Below are 16806 nucleotides of genomic sequence, written 5' to 3' on the forward strand. Positions count from 1 at the left end.
CATGCTGGTAAACATGAGAGCAAGAGGGATTTCTGACGATATTAGAAACCACAAGATATCTGCAGATGTAAGTGTTGCTGGAGGCAGCGGGTCTAGCTGTTAGCAGAGCAATTAGACCTGATGTTATTTCCAGCCCTGCCTCTGCCCCGTGGGTCACTGCAGAGGAGGGGACAATGACAGTGTCCCACCCACCTGGTGGCAGCTCATGGCACATGTGGGTCCCTGTATCCCACCCTCCAGCCAAGCCACTGCTCRCTTCCACCTGGGCCTTCCAAGCTGGGGGAAGGGGGAAGGAAATGATCTGGAGGATATGGCATGGTGCCTTGCTTTACATGYACAGCAATTACCGTGCTGGCATTTTCCCTGTGTTCAGAATAAAAATGTCAATAAGGAACAAGTTATTACACCAGAAAGAGGGTGGAAATGGCAAGAGCTCATGCAGACTCGAGGGCCTGGGCATTATTGCAAATGCTGCCCATTCCTGCTGTGTTCCCTGAGCTCTGGGATCAGGCCCRTCCCTCCCTCCAGCACGATGAGACCGACCCACCTGGTGCTCCCCAGTSCAACAAGGCACTGGAATATGCCAAAATGGTCGGGGACTGGAGCACACAGTGTACAAGGGCTGTCAGCCTCCAGGCAGACCTTACTGCCYTCCTCCGCTCTCCACAATCCTGAGGCTGCCCCAGTAAATGAAAATGTATTTTTCTCTTTTAATGAGACCTTTCTGTCCTTTTTACTTTTGCCTTTTCCTTTCCAGCCTTTCCTTGGTGCCCTGCTGAGCTTTCTGCCTCCACCAGCCTCTCCAGAGGCCTCATCAAGGAATGACGTTTCCAAAGCAAGCAATGCAATTCCGTATGGAACCTCAGGGTCCTTGCATCCAACCAGGCTCTTGGCACAGGGCACCCCCAGAACTGTGAATACCAGAGGAGACYCAACCATGCCACAGGGTGCAGGAGGAGGGTGACAAGGAGAGAGGGATGCTCACAGGCAGAGGAGGGTGTGTTTGCTCACACAGGTCTGGGATGAGGATGTGGGCTGAGGGGCAGCAATCCCACAGCCCCAGCAGCAACTACAACCCAGCCCAAGGAGCCAGGGCAAGCAGGGCACCCATGGCACCCTCCTGACCATGGCTGGTGAAATGACCCTGACTGCACCTCTGCTGTCCTGCACTTACACTGCCTTCATCACCGTTTTCAATTAAGAAAGCAAAACAATACGCACAAAAAAACCCAAAACACCTCCCAAAACAAACAAACAAACAAATAAACAGCCCTCCAGGAATTAATGAATTATTCATGTTGGAGCCTTGGTAAACCTCACTCTGCAGAAGTTCAAARCAGGAACAATAAGTATTTGGCAAAGAAGGGACAGTGGGCTCATGTTTGGTGGCGGGCGGTGCAGAGTGCTGGCAGCATCGCTCCCTCACAGAAACCAACACCTCRGAGAGCACAGGAAAGGCTCTGCCTGGCTGCTCTGAGCTGACTGTCACACCCAGCCCCAGGGATCAGCCATAACCCTGCTGTGAATAAYCAGGGACAGACGCTTGGGAGGAACATGGCACTGCCTACCTTGAGCGTGGTGCACCTTCCGTCCCACATGCTCACACACACACGTGCCCTCCTGAAAACCTGGGCCTGAGCCACTCCAACCCTGCATCCTGGAGATTTAGGATAATGAGAGATCTCTAATGCAATTAATAGATGTCATGGGACATGGTCTTGTGAGTCTAGAGCAAATGAGGCTTGGATAATTGGTGCTGAAACACATATATCAGGGAGATGATATTTTCCCCCCCSCCAAAGCTGGAGGCTGGAACACGCTGTCAACTGATCCTGTACAAATGAGTTTGGCTATTCACTGGCGGCAGCTTCCAAAGTTCTGGTGTGTGGAGCCTCTGCCAGGCAGGCCCGCAATCCTAGCAGCAAACAAGCTGTCACTTGGTTGCTAAAAGAACTGCCTGGAAAGTGGCTTTATCCCCACATGCATGCACAAACAGCCGCGCGTGGGCTCACGTGCATGGAAGCAGCCAACAGGCACCGGTGGCAGCAGCTTTTCTGGTCGCCCTGAGCTCTGCCTACAGCTCCACTTCCCTCAAGGGGAGTTCACTGGGAGTGCAAAGATGGTTKTATTCTGTGGCACTCCCTGCCCTGTTATGGCTGCAGCAGGAGCAGAGTGGTCTGACTGCCCCACAGCAGGGGAGAGGGATGCACCCCATGGCATCCCACCAGAGGGATGTGCCACCTCCCAGCACCGCCCCTGCAGTGGACCCACAACAGCACAGGACACCTCCATCCCTCAGTGGTCTGGTCACAGCCATAAATACATAAATACATAAATACATCTACCACATTGCCTCAGCAGCACCTCCAAACACTAGACAAGGACACATGCTGCTTCCCCAGATCCCCAAACCTGCTGCAGGGGTATTTCCAGGGCACAAGTAGCCAAAAAGCAATGAATTTTCAGAAACTGCCTAACAGAAACCAATATCTGGTCTGTGCAAGGTTCCTAAAAGCTTTGTTTTGCACTGGACWCAGTGAATCAAAATCACCTGCAGGACAGGACTCGGGAGAAACCCAAGCCCTGGCATTTCACTGGGAAATATTCAGGRTTTTTGCCGCAGTAAGGGGAAAAGTATTTAATTTCTCAAGCACGAACCATAATAAAATGTTAAATACAACCTGGATATTAAATTAAAACATAAAAGTCAAAACACATCAAGTCGAAGAGACGCATTTGAATTTCCTGGACGCTGTCAACAGACAGAAGCCAGAATGATTTGCTTCAATATTCTCCCACCTGAATGTTGGCTCCATGGCTACATGCCGATTCTGATAATGTAGTTTGATAAAAAAACACATTTTCCAGTGGAAAATTTTACCTCTGATACCCTCTGCCTCCATTTCCAGAGTGTCTGATGGATGATGCAGGGGACAGAAATGGTGTCCCCCCAGGGCAGGTTCCCAGCTGAGAGGGGACCAGCCYTGAGATGCTGCCCCATGCTTGGCTTGTGCAGGACCAGGGGAAATGGACCCATCCTGCTCTCCTTAACGAATGGGAAAGCATTCCCATGGGTTGTTAAGCATTTGTGTATGGGTTTGGAAACCGTAGCTGTGTCACCACAATATAATTATGGATAAACACAAGGCAGGCCGTTGGAGAGCAACGGAGCACCAGGCTGGAAGAAGGGCCCTGTTCCCTTCCCCAGCCTCTCCCAGCACTCACTGGGAGCARTGGAGATGGCACTGGGCAGCCTGAGGCATCAGCTGTGCACCAGAGCAGCTCTGCCAACCAGCCCCRGGCACTCCTGGCTTGCCAAAACCAACCTGGCTGGGGACCAGGCTGTGCCGAGGCCAGCACTGTGAGAGCTCCCTAAGGACAAATCCCTTCTGRCAGCAAAAGAGGGAATCAAATCCTGGCTGAGCCCACTCGTGCAGTGCAGCCACAGTCCCTGCAGATGTATCTGTGGGGCCCCAGCCCCCAGGAGCAAACTCATAGCATCAAAGAAATGAAAAACAAAGGTGGGAACTAGCATGGCTTTGGTTTACTGCTCTGCAGCTCTGTGTTTCTGTGGCAGAGGAAGGGTCCCAGGAGATGTGCCTGGCTCACAGAGTGTTTAATGAAGGTCCAGCACTTTATTAGGCAGCTGTGGAGCCCTGTGAAGCCCAAATTTCCACTCTGGATCAGCAGTGCCAAGGGGACCAGGCTGGTGGCCAGGGTGTGGAGAGACCAGATGGCCTCAGCCACCACTGGTGGGGCACCAGGGCATGGGGATGCCAAGCTGTCCTGCCTGACAAGGGCTCACCACAGGACAATGGTGTGTCCAGCCCCATGTGCTGCTGGCACAGGGGTCCTCCCTGCCTGTCCTGCCTGCATCCCTGGCTGTACCAGAACCTCCTGAGGGGAGCAGAGACCAGGGATGGCTGCTTTCTGCAAGGCCAGGGCTTCCCCAGGGCCCTGAGCACCSCACATTAGCACAGCCCATGGACACAGCCTGGCTCCAGACACAGAGCAGATGAGGCTAATGCATGCAACACCTTGGAGTCAGAAGGTAAAGAGCAGCTGAGAGGCAGCTCTGTGGCCATCTGCCAGGTGATGCAAGCAACACTTTCATAATTCAACAGGCAATAAAGTGTTTGAGCAAGGTAAGGCCAGCAGCCTGTCTCAGGGAAGGTACCTTGAGAGCAGGGCTAGAATCCTCAAGCCTGCAGGTGTGGACATGCAGGGGGAAGCAYAGATGCCCTGTGAGCACCCAGCAGACCTTGCTGCAGGATTGGGTAAAAGCAGGTGCTTCTTTAAAGGGTTAGATGTTATTGAGATGAATGAGAACAGGAAATAGAGTTGGACTAATGAAGGCAGCAGTGTGGAAAGTCCTCWGCCCTTGGGGGCTAGGCTGAATAGCTGGAAAGAAGATTTACCTACGATCTGCCACTTTCTGTTAGACTCGTAGAGCAGAGCACATTCTCCTGCACTGGGTTTCACTGCACTGGGATTCATCAGCTCCAGCTGCCAGTGAAAGGGGGGTGGGATGCCTTCCTGAGGGGTTCCTCCATTTCTGCCACAAGTTGCTGGGTTCCAGAGCACCTATGCAAGTAGCAGGGCTTTCTCTGGATGTCATTCCTGCAGAGCACAGTTAGATGTCCTGGATTTTGTGGCATCACAAAGCCACAATGTTGGCACTTGGCTGTCCCATCCTGAGGAGCTTTGGAACAGCCTGCGTCTCACTGGGTCACTTGCCAGATCCACCCACCATTCCTCCCACTCTCTACAGGCTGCCTTGCTAATCTCCAGCTCTGCTGACCCAACAGGGCACTGGGACCAGTGGTGACAGAAGGGGAAAGAAGGTGGCAGCTGGAAACCATCACTTAAGAAATATCCGGAAACCACCACTTAAGATACAGCCCAGCACAGGAATCCCAAAGGCCTGACATTGCTCAGCCAAAGGTGTTCACAGCTGGCACRGGCAGCTCTCCTCTCCAGGGAGATGGGAAGCACCAGGAGAGCCTCAGAGGCACAAGGAGGGTTAACTCACAGCCATGGGAGCAGAAAATGAGGTTCCAGTTATTAGTTGATTTATTGGTCTGTCCTCAGTTGGCACTCAGGACTCAGAAGAAAATGTTCCACTCCAAAGCATTAAGCATCTTCAAAGAGCAGAAGCATTAAAAATTGAAATCATAAAATAGACATGTAAATATAGCAGAGGTAAACGGGGCAGCRAGGAGAGGAGTGGAGCAGAGCCAGCCTCAGCCGAGCCTGCAGGGCAAGGAAAGGGCTGTGCCAGGGGCCTGGAGCCATGCTGGGGCAGCTGCAGACCCCCAAGTTGGGGGGACAACCTGCAGGGAAGCTTCCCAGAATGGCTGCCCTGCTGGCCAAGATCTGTGGGGAGCAAACACACCAGAGGGCAGGGCTGCCGTGCTGGATGTGTRCAGGAACCTCACCCTACAGCCCCTTACCCCCCCTCCCCTGGCCTCCAATCAATACCCTAAAGCCTCTAGGGGGTTTTGATCTCCTTCTTCCCTACCRATCCTTCCCAAAACACTTCAAACGTAGCAACAGAGGGGGAATGGGGCTGCCTGCCAGCAGCTCACCGGGTCGAGCAAACCCAGTGAAGTCACYCAGCTCTCCATCAGGAGTCACAGCTGGACAGCAAACTGATGCTGTCACCTCTTCGGGCAATGGCTGCTGGTCACATGCACAGTTTCACAGAGTCAGAACAAGCAGGGTAGAACAGACCCACACTCCTCTGGCCAGGCCTGCAAGGCACCCTTCACAAAGSATCTGCCAAAGGAGAGGGCTCAGCAACCCTCCCTGAGGCTGAGGATGGGCTGCTGCAGGTGCTGGTCCCTTCCTGCACACCAAAGAAGCGAAGGGACCCAATGCAAGTCACTAGCCCTGTGTAAGAGCCCCTTGCTGGGTTTGGGAAGTGGGAACTAAGAACTGCTTCACGTGTTGCTCCAGCATCTGGCCCAGCCTATGGCACCATCTGCCAGCAGGGATGGCAAGCCAGGGAAAAKATGTGGGAAAAAGAAAAGGGAGGGTGGGGAGGACACAAAACCTCCTTTCCACAGTGGGAACATTCATCTGGCTGGGGACTGGCATTTAGGGACAAGTGTGTGGCAAACACATCCTCCTTGTGAATGGAAGCAGTGCCTTCTTATGAGCACTGGGCTGRGTGTTGATTGTATTTTCAGAGCTGCCTGCAGAGATTCCAAGCCCTCCTGATCTGCCACTGCTTCTCAGGAGGGTGGTGGACACTCAGCCCCTCTCCAAACCCACCTTAGACTGTGCTCAGAGGCCTTAAACGTCCACACACAAGAAGTGAACTCCTTCAAGGAAATCAGCAAATCAGCCAAAGGCACCCACACCAGTGGTCACATGAGCTAACCTTTCAAACCTCTGGAAGCATACTATCATTTTGGGAAAGGACTCTGATAAGGAGCTGGGAAATCACCACATCCTCCAGAGTTCTGGAGTCCCCAAAGGGCTTCATCCCACATGTGGTCAGCAAGAGGGACAACCAGCACTGCCCCTCGCTACGCTCTGGCACAAACCCAGCTCTCTTGGCACCCATACCTGTTTTTCCTCTACACACAATTTTTTCTTAATTGGGAGCTTGTTAATTATCCCAATACTTTGCAGAGGAAATAAACAGCAATTAGAGAAATAAGTGGTATTTTTATTCCCTGGCACTCTCGCAGAGCTCCCTGATGCCTCCCATCCCTAGCTCCCACACGGGCACATGTTGCTGCCTGCTCCGGCRTCGCTGCCCGAGTGCTCTGCTCCGTCTGTTCCCCACGAGCAGGGCACTGTGCTGGTGGGCTGCCTTGCTCTCCCCCGGGGAGGAAGCGTTACTGTGTGAAAGCAGCAGGCTGTCCCGCTCTAATCTGTTTTAAAAGTCATAAATTGCTGAGAAAAGCCAGTTTTCCTGCACAACAGAAGGTTAGCGTGTTTAAAGAGAGCACTGGAACTGTTTTTATTAATCAGAACTGCCATAAAGAAAGCATTTTAATTAACATAATTATCCTGTTTGAGAGAAGCAGCCCATACCTCACAGATACTTTTCAAACTAAAGATGCMGGCTGTCACAGTCAGTCATAATTAAACAAAATGAGCTGGTTTTTCTTGCTCTGTGTCTGCCTCCTTCCAGCCACATGCTTCCCCTTTCCTCTTACACTCAGCACGAGGTGAGCAGAGACAACATCATGCCATGGAGGTGGCAGGACAGGTGTCCATCCCTGCATCCCAGTCTCCAGCATGAAGCAGTTTGGGTTAAACTCCATCCAAGCCAAGCAGTGCCAACTCCAGGCACTGACCAAACTGCAAACAGTCGGTCTGGAAGATGGAGGTGGCTATAAAAAACCCACAAGATCTGTATGACTTCGTTTGCAGCAYAGCCTCACAGTCAACAGATAAAAGATTTATTCTCATTGAAAAAGACAAAAAGAAAAGCATAAAAGCCTGGCGCTGGGCTGCCTGCCAGCACTGAGGGAGAAAAGTGGGTAAGGGGAATAAAAGCTGGCACRGGCAGGCAGCTGTGTGGGTCTGGGTTTCTCTGAGCATCCCAGGCACAAGCTGGACCCTGGAGGACAATGATTCCACCAGGAGCTGCAGCCTTCAGCAGCAATCCTCCTCCTCCTCCTCCTGCTTCTGCCTGCAGCATGAGGTTCCACCACGTGCCTGAGGCAGCATCTCCCATTCCTCCCAACACAGTAACAGGCTCACAAGATCTCTCAGCACATCCCTACCTGCCCTTTGCTCCCAATCCTGGTGTTCCCCTTCCAAAGGGCAAGATGGGGCACACAGGGTACACAAAGCAATCAGGCATCAYCTCCAAACCCAGTGTTGGCTGCTTCAGCCAAGACCTCCTGCACCACCAAGGTGTCCTGGAGCACAAGACAGACCTAGGGYTGAAGGAAGCACCTTCAGCAACCAGCCAAAGTGCCTTAATGGCAGCACCATTCAGTATTTTAGCAGGTATTTTAAYGGATGCTCTGCTGTTTGGCAGAATGTGCAGTGTAATAGACTGTTAMCAATTAGTGGTTTTAATTAAAATCTCCTTTATTTATAAAAGATAGCTCTGAGTTGATGGCTCTGCCCTGAAATAGCACAGCACTGCTGGAGATGCTCGTGTCATGTCTTTAATTCACACCCTGTGTCAGATCCAAGGGACCACAGTCACCATGCTGAGTTCTCAGCCCCATGTCCCCGAGCACTGCAGGGACAGAGCCATCCTGCCCACACAGCACCCAGTGTTGGGWGTCACCACCCAAGGGCAGCCCACACTCCCTCACTGCCAGGCAAGAGCTAACTGCAGGTAGAACAAGGAAAAAAAATTGAAAAGAGGTATTTTTAGATTTTTTTTGGCATGGTTTCCCTAAGAAAACAAGTCTTGTGCCATCACATGCTCCACGTGTTGTCTGTCTCTCCTAATTACTCTCCGACTCAGCAGTCAAATTCAACAGCGTGTGAGTGACAGCTGAAAATCTCAAAGTTATTAAATTCCTGGAGGTTTCATGGAAATAGGCAGGCAGACAGAGTGAAGAGGTCTTCCTYGGCTCAGCTGAGCCAGGCTGCAGCGGGAGCCTGGGTCTTGCAAGGTGCCAGAGGATTCACATCAGAGAAAGGAAAAGCACAAAAGCCCCGATGATGCAGGGAAAAGGCTGAATCAGAGGATGTAGTGTGCTAGATATTGAAATCAGTCAATCTTCGGGTATTAGCCCCTGGAAAAGCAGCCTTCTGTAGTGCTGAGTGGTGTGTTAACAACCTGTTTTCAAATARGAAACACAATTTCCATGGGAGATTCAGGTTTTCTTGATGGAAGAATTAAAATATTCAGGAAAAAAAATCATCAAACACCCTTTTCTTCTTTGGTTCAACACAGACTGACACATTTCAGGTGACTAAAAAGACATCTGGGACCCACCACAGAAAGTCTAGAAGCATCTTCTGCATCAAACTCTGCTGGGCAGGGGTCMGAACTCGTGTCAGCCTGCTCTAGGTGTCCCCAGGAGAGGGGACACGGAGGAAAAGGAGAGCACAGGGTAGAGGTAGCAGGGCAAAGCCTCAGGCTTGCTGCTGTAAAGGGCTTTGTGTGGTGCATGGGAGGGTTTTATTTCTACGCAGGCTATGAAGCGCCCACTTAGAGATGTCTCAAGACCTACTTGTAAGACCAAATAAAAATATCTCTCCTTGTTCTCGATTGTGAGAGCAGGGAAGGAGGYTTCCAAAATTGGGTTCTCTCCCTGCCTGCGCAGAGGACGGGGTTGTGACACCACAGAGAAGCTGTTTGTAGGTCTCTGTTGGCAGCCTACCAGGCAGGCAGCCTCACCCTCCCTCAACCAGGGCATCTGCCTTCCCCAGCTCCCAATGGCCGTCAGAAATAGGACTCGCGGCTGGAAGCGTTGGGATTGGTGGCATTGCAGGGCATGACGATGGCTCTCCCAGCCACATCCTCTCCCGCTGTGGCCCTGTCGGGGGCCGGGCAGCGCTCGCAGGGTCGGGGAGCCTTCCCTGTGCACCGCCCGCCCGCTCCCCTCATCACAAACCAAAGCTGCGGCGAGATGAGGCGACGCTCCTAAACTCCTTAGCGGGGAAATGTTAATGAGCACTGAGCGGAGGGTGAGAAAAGCCCTTAATCGCATTAGCTCCGCTGCCAGAGCTGATGAACGTCCCCCAACCGCAGCGCCCCGTCCAGACAGGCGGCACGGGAGCGACCCGGGGACAGCCAGAGCCCGAACTGCCGCCCCACCACTCGGGGCACGAGGGAAAACAGCCCTGAAAGCCACACTGATCCCCTGCTTAACCTTAAAAAACCACCTGCTGCGAGCTGATGGTGCCTACACCGTGGGGCTCCGGAATCCCATCGTGCGGGGATGGGATGCTCTACCCGAGCCGGAGCGGGAGGCCGTGCCATGTGTGCCCGCACCCGCGCCGAGTCTGCGCTTCCGTTGCATAAAGAAATCATGCGGTCGGTTTTATACTGGGAACTCGTTTTTTTTGCTTGTGTAACTCCCCGATTTTTTTTTTTTTTTTTTTCGGCCAGGAAATTGCCATATAAAGTGCAAGTATAAAAATAACGATTTTTCCTCAGCAAACCGGCCACGTGAGCGGCGCTGCTTGCGCCGCCCTGCCTCTCGATGCCTGCGTACGCTGTGTGCACACACATGTGCGCTGCTCCGTGACACACCGGGACATTTGTTACAGTGACAGCCTGCCGCTCCCCCTTGGGGGAAAATGTGGTTTAATTTTTAGTATAACCTTAAAAAAAGGAGACTAGCAAAGCAGCTCTCCCATAAATTTTGTAAGTGACATTTATTTCTCAACGCATTATCGCTAGTGATGGACAAATCTGGAATTTAGGGGAGCAGCCATACTCTGCCATCGCCAGTGGGATGAGGCGGTTATTCTTAGGCTCAGCTCAGGCACTGCCTGGAAAATCTCCAGACGCTGAGCCCTCTTCCCATTTTGACACCTCAGGACAAAATGTAGCTCCTGTGTGCCTTTGGGGGCCCTGGGTACTCCCTTTTGGTGTCTGGAGCCCCCATCTCTAAGGAAGCTCCCACTCCCTTGCCTGTGGGCTGGGTASCAGCAGTAACATCGCAAAGTTTTCCTCCCAATCTCACCAATTTAGCCTACAAAAGCATCTCTAGCATTCTCAGATCCTGGCTGACGTAGGATGGAGTTTGCTTTAAGAGCACAACAGATCTTCATGGTCACTGAGGTGAGCTCTGCTATCTGAGCCTGCCAAGCCTCTATTTGAATACATACAAGAGATCTCAACAGCTGGGTGTTTAATTACCGGCACTAGAAATCAGGCTCTGCAGAGTGACACCAGGTTATTTCAGCTGCCTGGAGCTGGCGTCACAGCGTGCCAGGGAGGCTGGTGCTTCCAGCTCCGCCCAAAAGCGCCGTGGCTCAAGGAAAAACAAACCGTGCCACACAAACCATACACAATCCCTCTCAAAACATGCCCAGCCTCCAAAGGCTGAGCTCAGAGGAGCACAGGTGGGGATTCACAACACAGCCCTCTCCAAAATGTGGGTATAAGGCTTTTGCACCACTGGTGCCAGGGTGAAATACAATTATTTGCCTGCACAGAGGAAAATACAAGATGCCACTAAATCCATTATATCTATATGGATTCTATGAGGGAGAGGGGGACAGCAGATATTCAATTTACTACCCCAGGGCTGGACTAGACCTAAAGAAACTATKCCAGTTCCTTGGCAGTGATAAAAGATCAGAGGAGCGGACAACAGAGGGCTGTTAATAGACAGTGAAGTCTGATGCAATTCGTGGCACAGTTATTTACACTTAGGAAAAAGCAAGCCAGTGTCAGCCCTGTCATGAAAAGTCCTTGTCTGCTGGTACACAGGGATCTTGTGTAGGGAACAGGTCCTTTCAAAAACTAAACTGTGAGTCCTAAAATACTTGGGCACCTCCCACCACGAGGTACATCAAAAGCCACAAGAGGCTTTCCCCAATCTCTAACAGAGTCTGGAAAAGCCTTTTCTTTGGGCAGACAAGCGTTTCTCTCTGCCGAGGTGGCTTAGCATCCCTGGAGATCCCATGTGCTCCTGGGGTTGCCTCTCTCTGCCATTCTCAGAGTGGTGTTTGGGCTCCCTCCCAGCCCAGGGGATGGCAAATGCTGAGCAGAGCCAGCAGTGGCTGCCCTGTCCCAGCACCAGCAGCAGCCCAGCCACCTCTGTGAGACCTGGCACTGACCTCACCACTCCTCCTCACACAGCCCAAGCAAAGGCATCTCCCGAAGTCTCTCAGCATCGATATYCTCTGCTGGCAGGCTCCTGAAGAGCACTGCCTTCCACCCTCCCAACACACACKCTGGAACCCCCAGCTGTTTTTGCCCAGGCTATTGGGTCAGTTCTTGCCCCGGTGTCACCACACATCTCCAGTTCCCCACATCACATCTCAGCTGCTCCCTGGCTCCTCCCTGTCCTYGCCTCTCAACAGGGGACACAAGCCAGTCATGATCTGGCAAAAGCATGTCTAGAAAACCTCAGCTCTAGCCSTGACCTAAAAAAAATAAGAGCGTATGAAAAGAATATGGCAGCCTGGTGAAGTAGGCAGCCTCAACAAGGCTGAGCAATGCTGACCACTGSGACCCATCACCATGCCACCAGGGTTCAGGGTGTCACCCCTGGGAACCCTTGCCTCTGTGGCAGAGGCTCCTTCTGAACATGCARCTGAGCCAAGAGAGCAGTAATTCTTCCTGTGTGCTGACTGAAGGCTGCATCATCCCCCACAGGCCCCGGGGGAGCTGAAATAAGGATGAGCATCAGGTCAGACATGTCTGCTCACAGCYATGCACACATCTGCCTCTCCCAGGAGCTTGGAAACACAGTCACAAGCACAGCACAGCCCCAAAACCCACTCTGAAGCATGCAGGTAAGGAGGGAGGAAAGCCCCCTGGTTGTCCCAGCAGATTGCAGGGTCTGAGGAGGAGGCTCAGAGATGCTTCCACTCTCTCCTGCTCAGCTGCCCATGACTGCTGGTGCCCAGTGGCCAGAGACCCCACAGGGCCCTCACAGGCACACGAGACCAAAACACTTTTTCTCTCCTCCAAACACCATGTTTATCTGAAYACCAGCTTATGGCTGATCGAAGGGAGTCCATGCTTCTGTAAGTCAAGATTTAAAGTTTTAACAAAACCCATTCACTGTTTTGTCTGGACAAGCTGCTGGGAGCACCAGCAGCTCAATTTTATTGATGAAAGCTTCTTTTCTCTAAAAACATGGGACCAGTTCTCCCCATGACAGCAAAGCATGAGCAACGCAGAGCTTCAAACTGCAAAAGACAACGGTTTTCCAGGATTTCTGCCAGACTGTGAGGAAAAAACCCACATCTGACAACATCTGCAGAGAGAGTTGGTGTGAACCCTCAGAGACCAGTGGGCAGAGCAGGTTTCCAGCCTGTTCCAGCAGCTGGGAGTAGAGCGAAGGATGCCCTCAGTCACTGTGTGGGGCACTGCTTTGCTGTCCATGATTTTGCAGCCCCAAGGRAGCACCTGCTGTGTTGTCAGCAGCCCCCTGCCAGCTCCAGGAGAGCAGCCCCAGCGGATGTCTTCCAAGGTGCTCCCATCGACTACAGGGGGACAAAGCAATCAGGAAGCAGACAAGGAACGCGTGACTTTCCCATCGTGGAGGGACTGCTGGGATTTGCTGGAAGGCATCCAATTAGTTAACGAGCACTCCAGAGCTGAGTCTGGTCTGGAATTAGTAATTAATTACCACAAGACAAGTGAGAGTGAATACATTGGAGAAACCCACGTCTGTCCTAGAGATTGACTTAGGAGAAGAGAGTCTGCCCAGCAAGCACACATTGAAATAGAGAGGAGCAGCTGGCAGCCACAAGCAAGCCAGGATGATGTGGGTCCCAGAAAGAGGCACAAGACCAGCAGCAAACACCACAACTGGCCCCCATGGCAGATGTCCTGTACCAGGAACTGGCCCAGCTGGGAGCCCTTGGCCCTGGAGCTGGTTCTCCAYGCTGATCCCAGCCTGTCACAGGCAGCATGGGCACTGTGGGCACACAGCCGATGAACACTTTGCTTCTAATAAGCAACACTGGAGCAACAAAGTGAACAAGACACATCAGCCTGGCTGGGCGCCTCCTGTTTCCACTGTTCACAAAGACCATGGCTTTGGAAATCCTGGAATAATTCCCTCATATTCATTTCCCTCATTAGTCTTCTGCTCTGGGTTCCTGAGCATGCTCCAGTGCAGGATGACACATCACCTCCTGGGTCCAAGGTGGCTCGGAGGAGCCAGGCTGTCACCAGCAGCATTGGCCCTCCTGGGTGCAGACAATCTCCCACCAGCTTCTCTGGTTGAAAATCAGTGGCTGAGCTCTGGGGAGGAGRAGAATGTGTCCCCACGAGCATTTGCTCCCAGCTCCTTGTCACCATCCGCCTCTCCGGAGCATGTCCCCATGCGGCAGGAGCTGCGGAGCAGCTCTGCATCCAGCCCCTGTGATAAATTAGCCAGGGATTCAGGCATTCCGGCGCAGCTGCCTCATCCTCTGCCAGCATGACAATGTGATTAATTTTGGGTGCAGATGAAGCTCATTTATCAGAGGCACGTGATGGCTGTGCGGGCTGCAGGGGTGTGCGGAGAGCCCCGGGGTGTGGGGCAGGGTGGGAGCTGAGACAAAAGACAGGAGGCAGGGAGGGAGAATGAGGAGCCAAGCCCAGGGCATCCCCAGGAACGGTCTTTGCCACGTTGGCTCATGATTAAGCATGCTGGGGAAGAAGAGCTGGTGTGGGAAGGGAGCTTTTATCTCTGTTAACACACATGGCCATGTCTGGGGAAAGATGTGCAATGGGAGGTTTTCTAAGAGGATTGGGGAGAACACATGAGCCRATTACGGTGTGTCAGGAGAGGCAATTCTACCACCACGGACACTATTTCCCCCACTGCCCCCTTCTCCAGGCCATTTTCCACTTCCTTCCCTTTTCTGAGGACCAATGGGTCCTGTCTTGCCTGTCCCCACTCTGCATCTACAGGCACTTGCTTTTTGCTGCTGGAAGAGGCATGGCCTGAGCTGCTCCTGCAGGAATTGCCTTGGCAGACAGAGCTGTATGTTCACTTCCCAGTGGAACACAGCCCTGACACAGAAAAATCACTTGATTGGTTCATCTGCCCATTGGCTGGAGTTTTTCCACCTGCCAGGGTATGGCAGTGCTTCTTCCTCAACACAGCACAGCTCTCCCAGGGGCCTGAGCTGCTCCCAGCAGAGACTGCCACGGTCACAAGCAAAGCAGCACAGATCAAGAGTCTCTGCACGGTTTTGGAGTGAGGAACAGCTTTTGGGATGAGCTGACACCATGCCCAATGCCCTCCAGATGGATGGATGCGCAAGGAGAAGACATCAGGGCAGTCCTGAAGGCACCGGCATCCACAACCTTGGTTTGCCCATTGCCACGCCCCACACAGTGGTGTCCCCATTCCAGAACAGCTCTGTCAGCAGCACCCAAAACCCTGAGATCACCATGACAACCTTCCCTTCAATTTTAGCCCTGACTAGTGAACCATTTGCTGCTAAAGAAAAACYCTCAAGTTCAACAGGGCCATGCAACATGGGACATTGGTGGCAAATCCTTGAGCACATAGCTGATGTCAATGCCTTCCATGGGACTTAATTATCAAACCAACAGATAGCATCAAAGAAAGAGGCTGTTTTTTTTTGAAAATAGGTACTTTTTTAAGAGAACATGTCAAGAAGACAAAGGTGAGGATGACACCATACATGGCAGCCATGCTGATTGCAAGACAGTCCTGCTGATTTATCCCAGCACAGAACCAGGACCCTTTCTGCTGGGTTAAAGGTAAGATTAGGAAACCCATGGGCACTTTAGAAGTGTGAAAACATCAAACACTGGATGGCACAGGAACTTGAGCCTGAGAAAGACCAGAAATGTTATCCTTCTTCCCACTGGTCCCCTAGGAGAAAGTCAGCTGGGTGGCTGGTGACAGAGCAGGTGGCCTGAGAGGAGCACATTCCTGGAAAGGTTACAGGTGACAACACTAGCCTGCAGCCTCTGATATTCACATTTCTTCCAGGTCCTAAATGCTCCTCTAAGCCTGGCTCCTCTGCAAAAGTCCACAGGCAGGTTCTACTCTCCTTCCACCCATCACTTCACCTTCTTATTGTTCCAAAGGTCCCCTGAGACCCACACAGTAGCAGAGCCCTCCCATCTTTTATTACAAACATCACACCAATCACTGAGTTTTTCAGTTCCATCCAACAGAGTTTACCCAGGAAGGATTGAAGGTCCCCACAGTTTTCCTTTGTGGTTTATGGAAGGGCACTGATAGACATATCTCAATTTATAATCACACAGTGGGGAAATAATTCTGGGATGAAGTGCTGCAGGAGCTGGCTCCTTAACAGAGGCAACTCAGGTTTTTCCACCTGCTTGGGGAGCAGTGGTGGTGCCCAGCCCCACTGCCCCTCCGACCCTACACAACACTTTCACAASTGGCATGGACTCAGCGAGGAGAAAACACAACTGCACTTACCAGAGCTGAAATCCTACAAGGACCTGCTGGCGAGGCAAGGRACCTGGAAAGGAGGAGAAAGAGAGTTGTGGTTCAGAAGGCTGGCTGTGGACAGTAGTGGGTGTTTCAGGAGGGTGGCAGGGGAGTGTTGGTGTGGCCCAGGAATGCAGGGTTGATGGGGCAGCACGCTCACACAGGGCTGTGGCAGGTGACCTACCCTTGCACTGCACCAGGACCATCTCACTGGATCAGGGCCACCAAATCCACTTAGCCCCACTCACCATCCGGGTGCTCGGCGGGTGCTGGCAGAGCTATGAGCTGCCACACACAGTAGGAATTAACCAGGAATTAAGGAGCCTTTTCCCACCCCCATCCTGCCATGAACACAAGGCTGCCCCATCAATGTTCCACTCTCATCAGCTCCTGGAGCACGCCATGCAAATCTGTGCTAAGGAGKCACAACAACGCACCTGGGAAACCATAAATATCTGTGAAAAATCTCCCCATAAATCCAGGGGAAGGGGAATTTACGGCGCTTTCTTTGGAGATTCCTCTGGGTGTTCCCTATTAAGCCATTGTGCTTGTTTGCATAAGTATTCCTCAGACAGTAAAGTCTTCTCTGCCATCAGTTATCGGCTCTGCAAACAGGAGCAGCACCAGGCGTGGGACATACAAACACCCAGCTGTAAAGATGAGGGACTGGCTCCTCACCTTGTGAAGAAATAAAGGRTATTAATTGCTTAGCGTAACTACAGCACACTGCCAGCAAGGACAGGGAGAGCTGGTAGCC

General features: G+C 52.2%; 1 protein-coding gene across 1 annotated transcript in view; it reads right to left on the bottom strand.

The window, feature by feature from the left end:
* LINGO1 (leucine rich repeat and Ig domain containing 1) overlaps positions 1-16085 on the bottom strand; it is a 100466-nt gene extending 84381 nt beyond the window's left edge. The window contains exon 1 of the mRNA XM_057368728.1: positions 16038-16085. The gene's annotated coding sequence lies outside the window, so the exon portion shown is untranslated. The remainder of the gene's footprint in view (positions 1-16037) is intronic.
* Between the last annotated feature and the right edge of the window lie 721 nt (positions 16086-16806).

Source organism: Malurus melanocephalus, unplaced genomic scaffold, assembly GCF_030028575.1.
Source record: "Malurus melanocephalus ecotype Western Australia unplaced genomic scaffold, MMel_1.1 scaffold_96, whole genome shotgun sequence".
Lineage (NCBI taxonomy): Eukaryota > Metazoa > Chordata > Aves > Passeriformes > Maluridae > Malurus > Malurus melanocephalus.